Below are 8032 nucleotides of genomic sequence, written 5' to 3' on the forward strand. Positions count from 1 at the left end.
GAGAACTAAAAACTAAAAACCTTGGTTTGAAGAGGTAGGTACACATACAGCGCATGAGACTCTATTTATATGATGATATGGGTTGAGTTTAGGAATTTTAAGGTGAAGAGGATTCTAGAATTGTAATCATAGTGTATTTGAAATTAAAAACATACTCTTGTAGTTCATTTAATGTAGGATTGAGAGTGATTGAGACTGTGTAGGGAATTTCAATCAGTAATAATTTTAAATTGAAATAAATTTCTAGTGACCGATCTTTAAATTTTGAAATGAGTCTAACTCGTTCAATAAATAATAAATGAGATTTAACCTAATTTTTTAGTCTAATTAAAACTTCCAATCAACCTCAATAATTTATCATTTTCGGGCTTATCCAATATGGCCAATTAAATATAATTTAGGTTCAATAAAAATTATCAATATTCCAACCCTAGAATTATTGGGTCGGGTCGTTACAAATATTTAATACATTTTCAAATGAGAAATTATATTTATAGTCTTAGGATACCATACAAATTCCATGCATTATCTTTAAAAAATGTGGATAAATCTAAGATTCACATGAAAAATTATTTTTTTAATAGTGGGCTGGAGTGCGTGGGACCTACAAAGTGTCTAGCATTGCTGTTTCCAAATGTTGTGATACTCTCCCATCTGTCACATTAACACACTTTAAAGAAATCATTTTGACCATGCTCCTTTGCTTATTGAGAGTATAGAAATCAAGCTTCCTAATTTGGTCCATCATTGTTCTAGGTTGAGGCTTTTGAGATTTTGTAGCTTTTAAATTGGAATCAACCATGTTTCATTTATGGTATGATAAGATCATCTTTCAAGTTAAAATGTTTGAAGCCTGAAACTGATCAATTGCTTGCCTCTCATTCATGGAAGGTCAAGAAATGTTCTTCTTGGTGGACATTTTTTTTTATCAATGCTAGTCAATTTCATTTCATTGCCCAGTTACTCTGTGAGAAACCAAAAATTTGGGTGTTTTAATCTATTTAGTAGTATTATTACTATTTATTTTAAACTCTATCTCTTATGTTTATATTTTTTTCCAGTGCCGCACCCCCTTTCCCTTTCCTTCTAGTTCTTTCTTTTCCTTCTTCTTTCTTTTCCTACTTCCCAGCCCGTGCGAGCTCCTCCTCCCCTATTTCTCACTGTGCATTTCAGTTCTCTCCACCCAGTGCCGTCGTGCTCCACCACCGGACCTCTCTGCCCAGCCCACCAGCTCCACCACCCTCTGGTGACCTCACCCACCCCACCCACCCCCCCACGCTTTCTCTTTCTCTCTCCTGGCCGTGTATAGCCATAGCGGGCTCAACACTCACTGCGCCACCGTGTGTTGCCCAACGACGCCACCACCACCACAACAGCTTTCCCTCTTGCCGGCCATCATCTCCCACCAAGCTCATCCCCTAACTCGCCGCCGTCCGCTGTCACCTAGCCACCGCACCACCACCAACAGCTTCCCCACCCATAGGTGACCCCTCTATCCAATCTCATGCCCCATCGTGACCCATAGCCACCACACTCTCTCTCACTCTCCCACAGCCTCTTTTCCTCAAAGTTGGCCCATCTCTTCCGTGCATCGCCACCCACGACCACCAGCCACCACCATCAACTTTGCTGACCTCCATGACCAACCCAAGCCTCCCGTAGCTCCCCTTCAAAATTCCCACTTTGAGACCCACGATCGTTGCTTGGAAACCGCCGCCCGCCGCTGCTCGGCCAGATTTGGCGTCACTCTTGATCTTCCAGAGTTGCCTTTTGTCTTTATAAGTATTTTCCCAAAGAACTTTTGTGATTTAAATATATTTTTGCACTAACTCATATTTACTGTGAAATGGTTGGTTGTGGCGGACTGAGTTCAATGAGTAAGAGGGTTGGTTGGATTGGATGATGGATGTTTGTATGATTTGATCATGCTAGGATTTATTGGCTGTTTTGGGTTTGACGTTGGTTATGGTGGATGTTTAAGTTACTATTGGAATTGATAAATGGTCGTGTTGGGTTGGGTTGCGACGATTGTGGGTTGTCAATGTCGTAACGAGTTGCGAAAGTGAGCTGATTGGTTGGACATGGCGTGTTGGGTTGAAATTTTGGAGGTTGTGTGTGAATATGCTTATACCATGTATTGAAACCAAAGCAAAATGATGTCATGTGTGGGCTGAATAGAATCACATAATTTAGTTAGTTTTATAGAATTCATATTTATATAAAGTATTAACATGTTAGTGAATAATTTTTTGTTTAGGACGTGACATTGATAGAGCTCAAGTCCAAGGCTCTAGTAACTCTCCGCAAGAGTCAGGTAAGCGGAGTTCCTATGCTAGATTTTATATAAAATAAAATGAACTGAGGTCAATTTTGAAAATGTGCATGTTGTGTTAGGAAAAGAAATGTGAAACGACTTCGATTATTTGTTCTGCATTATTCATGAGATTCTGTATAAGAATAAAGTATTTTCTGGCATGATTGATGTAAACATGAGTTTATTTTTGACATTCTGTTAATGAACTGAGAAAAATATGAGCGAATATGAAAATTGATAATTTTTGCATGGACGGGGAGATATTCTGAATCTATTTTGGAAAATGTGAAGTGATCTGAATTTGCTCAGTACTCTATTTTGGAATGATTTGGCATCTGAAAAACTTTTGGCATGACGTTCTGATTCGATTCTGTTCTGGCTCTGACTCTAACTCTGATTCTGATGTGAGTCTGATTTTGTTTTATTCGGATATGTGGCCCTGTCACGGAATATAATATTGATCTATAGCCCTGTCATGAGATATAACAGTGACATCTGGCCCATCATGGGATATAATAGTGGTATTCTATTCTGAGTGCAATCGCTTTGATATTTATACTGATTTATGTTTTGTTTGGCTTTCCGCAGAATGTACAATCCTACCACGGGGGTTAAATATGATCTTTGTTATGATATGATAAGATAAGATGAATATATTCAGTCTAGGGGTGGGCAGCGAGGCCCCGCGCCCGCCCCTGCTACCTCATCCCGCTTCTACTCCGCAGCGGGGGTGGGTGACGGGGAGGGCCCAACCCCGCCCCGGCCTCGCCCCCATTTATATATATATATATATATTATATACATATATATAAACATAAATATATTTTTATATTTTACAAATTGTGTATATATAAATATATATTACAATTTGTTAGACTTGTTCACATAATATGTATTGGCAAATTTAAAAACTACATACTTTAAAAATTAATACACTACAATTTATACAAAATATGTACTAGCAAATTTAAAAATTACATAATTTTTAAATTATAGTCATATTTACAAAATTTAAATTTACAAGTTGGATTTAAAAATATATTTTTAATTACTTTTGCACTTATAAATAATTTTTAAATAAAATAAATGTAGTATTTTTTTAAGTGTAAAGAGGCGGGGCGGATTCTCAATCCACCCCGCACCCCGCCCCTGCATCTCGGGGGCGGGGGACGGGGGTGAAAACCCCACCCCCCGCCCCATGCGGGGCGGGGTGCTGGGAAGGAGTGCCCCCACCTCATAGGGGGCGGGTAGCACCCCTAATTCAGTCATGTTGTGCCAAAGAGGTCTTTGAATATGATTTCGGAATATGAAATGTTTGAAATGTCTTTCTGATTTTCTAATAATATGTATTTTTGAGATTTGCATATTGAAACTGAAATGTTTTGTTTCTGCATTCTGAACTCTGTGAAAATTCTCATGTTTACATACTATTATACATTCTCTGCTTACTGAGTTGTTGATAACTCACCCCCTTTATCTTCACAATATTTTTAGATGATTTTGGATATTTCAGCTGAGAATCAAAACTATGAAGCATTGTGTGAGATGATTGAAGAATAATGAATTAATAATAGAAAGTTTTCGATGAGGATGAGTCTTGGCAATTTTTTGTTAAGAAACTTCATTGTGTTATGATGACTTGGCCTTTTGAAAAATTGATTATATTGAGAAAGTTAATTTGAATCAAAATTTTTCATAATATTGGGAATTCAGAGTCTATAATCATATTGTTGAAATGTGAGTTTAAGTGACATGTAGAGAAATTGATAAATTTTGGGTTACTGTATCGAAGATTTGATATATGAGTTTTGTGTGGTTAATTAAATTTGAAGTGTTTATGTTTGATTTGGAGCTTTTGAAAATATATTAGCAGTGTTGGAATTGATTATTAGGTAATAGACCCTTAGGGACGGGGCGTTACATACTCTCAACTTTAATTATTTGCAAACTATGGCTAGCTCGGAACTCAACCATCCAGGTATGATTATACAAGCACAAGTGCTTCTTACATTTGCAGAAAGCTGGTCGTATCCTTACGACTAAGAGACTTAGCATAATGTTAAAACCCTCCAAAGTGCAATCAAAGTAAGTGGCATGTTGATATTCTACAGTCTAATTTATATATTCAACCTATTTGTCTAGAGATTAAAAAAAAAAAAAAAATTTAGTTAATCATTCGGCAAATGGCTTGGCAAACTACGAGGCAATTGGGCTCCATGCTATTTTTTTCCTCAATAGCTGAGCTTTTTCATTAGAGAAAAACTTGATTTTATAAAAATAAATCCATAATTTAACGTGTCTTGATGTAATATGTTACATTTATGTAAAGTTATTTTTTTATAAAATAGATCTAACATATCATATAAGTCATGTCTGTTTGTAAATTTACTTTTGTGGTATCTATTTGTGGCTCAATGCTCTTTTTGTTAATCCATGGTGTCACATATGCCTTCAATATGACAAGGTTCCCCCGATTTTCGACGGTAACTTCACCTAGCTTTTCATATCTACTTGACAATATTGGCATAGAAATGACAATTTTACAAAGTTCTATATTGTATAGTTCTATGCATGTATACGATAATCATCAATCAAAATTGAACTAGCGTAAATAAATAAAATAGGAGTACCATCTTCTTTATTAAGAAAAAAAGGTCAATACATTTAGGAGTGACTGCTGGGTGTGCCCCTAGGCAAAATTTTCTTTTTTATTTTTTAAAATTTTTCTTATTCATATTTCTTAATATTTTTAAACATTTTTAAAAAATATAAAAAAAATACCAATATACTAATAGTCACTTCTTTAATCAGGAAATACAAGAAAAAAATGTAAAAAAAATAAATTAAATGCATGAGCGGTCAAAATGAGGGAACAAAATGAGACATCATAGTAGTATTATTCATACATTTAGTTATGGTACAATATTATTGGTGTTTATGTGTTTACTTATATTATATGTAGGTTAATGTATATAATAGTAACACAGATCAATTACAGTTTAGGCTCATGAGCTGGAGCTCAATTGATATATACTCATATATATATATATATATATATATATATATTTATGTGAGTGAGGGGCGGAAGTAAGATAAAGAAAGGGGGACCACAAATGACTGGGGTTGAAGTAGGGATCAGATAACCGGAATGATAGTGCAGGTGAATTAAGAGAAATGAAAGCAAAACTAGATAACTGGAATTAATAATATAGTGAAAGTAAGGCCAGATGATTGGAGATCTAGATAATTGGAAGTAGTGAAAATGAAAGTAGAGTAATGCAGGTCCAGATAACTGTGACCTCCCAGATTTTGCTTGTGATCGGACGAACATCTAAAGCATTGGGACATGAAATACAAGGTTACCTGCCCCCGTTTATGACAATTAAAGATGCAATGTTCTTAACATGCAGTTAGTATTATGCAATATTCACAGCAGATAATAACTTTTTCTTTTAGCAATATTATGCACCAAATTGAAAATATCCCCAATACTTAAAACATACTTCATACATAATGACATATTAAACAACTGAGATCACAACGCTAGTCCAAAATGGTTGTGATCAAAAGAGTACTGAAAATTCAACTCCATAAGTACCAGTAGTAATTTAAGTTAACTATTATACTAAGAGACGAAATAGATCCTCTTGATCATTATCATTATCATTGAATAGTTTTGAAAACCTTTTTTTCTTGTAAAAATTATCAATTTTTTTTTTTATAAAATTCATCACGGTTATGACTTCTTTTCTTGGCGTGAGGTTTAGCAAATTTAGCAGTGTTTGTGCTTCACAGAAATTTCTCATTTTATATTTGGCTTTCTTACTATTTTTCATTTGTTGACGAAACGATTTTTGATCATTACACATATTAATACCAAACTTCTTAATTGTACTAAAATATCACCATAAGTGTAATTATCATAATTAAGGGGTCCCAAGATATCATAAGTTCATCTTTAACTTTATGAGCAAATAAATGAGGCAATCCATCGATAAATTTTTCTTTCCACTAAGGCTTATAACTATCATCCCTAAGCATGACTCTAGAGATAAAAACATCTTGAAACTATCTATAATTAGACATTTGACGGCATCTCAAATTATTTAAATAATTGCTAATACGATTAGTAATGTTAGAGGAAGTTCTAACAAATTGTTTAACAATAGTATAAATCAAAATATTAATACCATCAGTGATGCCTCTTCTTATGGTTGTATCAAAAATAGGTAAACCTTCATCATCTTGCTTAACATCATTTCAAATGGTTTCTTTTGCTTCATTTGGTAGGTGCTTATCCCACCAATGTCAAAGCATACCAGAAAATTCTGTAGTTAATAAATCAACTGTCTTAGTTTGACTAAGACTATTGTTATTAACATAAGCATTTGCAACTATGAACATTTTATTCATGGTATTGAGATTTTCTTGTTTAGATAATCTATCAACATTCCATTCATAAAGTTTGTCAGAAGAAACAAAAAACTATGTTTGGAAAAATCTTTCTTCAAATTGTAAATCAGGTGGAGTTTGTCTGGGATACCAATTCTTCGTTAGATTCATTGGGTTGATCCTTTTTGAAGAAAATCTTTTAATTCCAGGTTTCTCCAAATCAATATCTTGAAAATTCTTTTCAAGTAAAATAAGATCTCTATCAGAAGAATCAGTATTAGATGATTCTTCTGTAAAAAAACTAGAAATAATTTTCTTTCCATTACTATTTAAAGCACTGATAGATAGTTGTTCTTTCTTTAAATCAGCGAGCATTTGATTAATTTTATCAAGAGTGTTGGCTTATTTGGTCTTCAGACCTTGCCTACTCTCAGGTAAAATAATCAAAAGTTTTTCAATAGTTTCTCCATTTTGGGAGTCGAAGCAGAAACATGACTTTCGACCTTCTCTTTAATACGGTCCAATTGTTGATCTATAACACGAAGAGTTTGATTAACAAAATTATTTTGTTCAATAATCTTTTTGTTTCAGTAAATTTGGGATCAAGATTGGATACTTTAAAGGGAGAAGCATTTAGTTTCTTATGAGAAATAACAATTGTCTCTAAAGTATGGTGGCTAGATTTAACAACTATCTTTCATTCTTCCTTAACAAAATTGGTTTTAAAAACATAATAAGTTTAGAAACATAATAATTTTCAAGAAAATCAAAGAAAATTATATTTCTTTGTAAGACATGCATTTTTTCTTTCTATTTCATTTTAACACTTGATTTTTCAGAATTAGAAAAGGTAGTATGATAATATTTTCTCTTATCACTATTTTTAACATAACTATATTCATTATATAAATCAATTAAATCAATTTCAAAAGTTAGATTACTCTCAGTAAGCTGTCTGTGATGAGTATGAGTAAACATATCTGAAACTGTTAGGGATAAAGATAAAGCATATTCTACTTCTTTATCAGCTTCTTCCTTTATGGCTTTACCTTTAGATACGTTAATATCCTTAGTAGTATAATAAGCGGAAGTAACCTGAGAGGCGGTAGATGCGCCTTTCAATTTTAAATCAGGTTTAACAGTTTTTATTAAATCTTTCAGAAATTTTCTGAGATTTTGATATCTTCTTTCTGGGTTATCGACAATAGATTTGGCAAATGAACTTTTGGTTCTAGCAAAAGAATTTCTCATTTCTTTGTTAACCAAAGGTTGATCAAAACAAATTTTAACAGTATTGTTCAAATATTGCTGAATATAATCAAGGTT

Source organism: Juglans regia, chromosome 3, assembly GCF_001411555.2.
Source record: "Juglans regia cultivar Chandler chromosome 3, Walnut 2.0, whole genome shotgun sequence".
Lineage (NCBI taxonomy): Eukaryota > Viridiplantae > Streptophyta > Magnoliopsida > Fagales > Juglandaceae > Juglans > Juglans regia.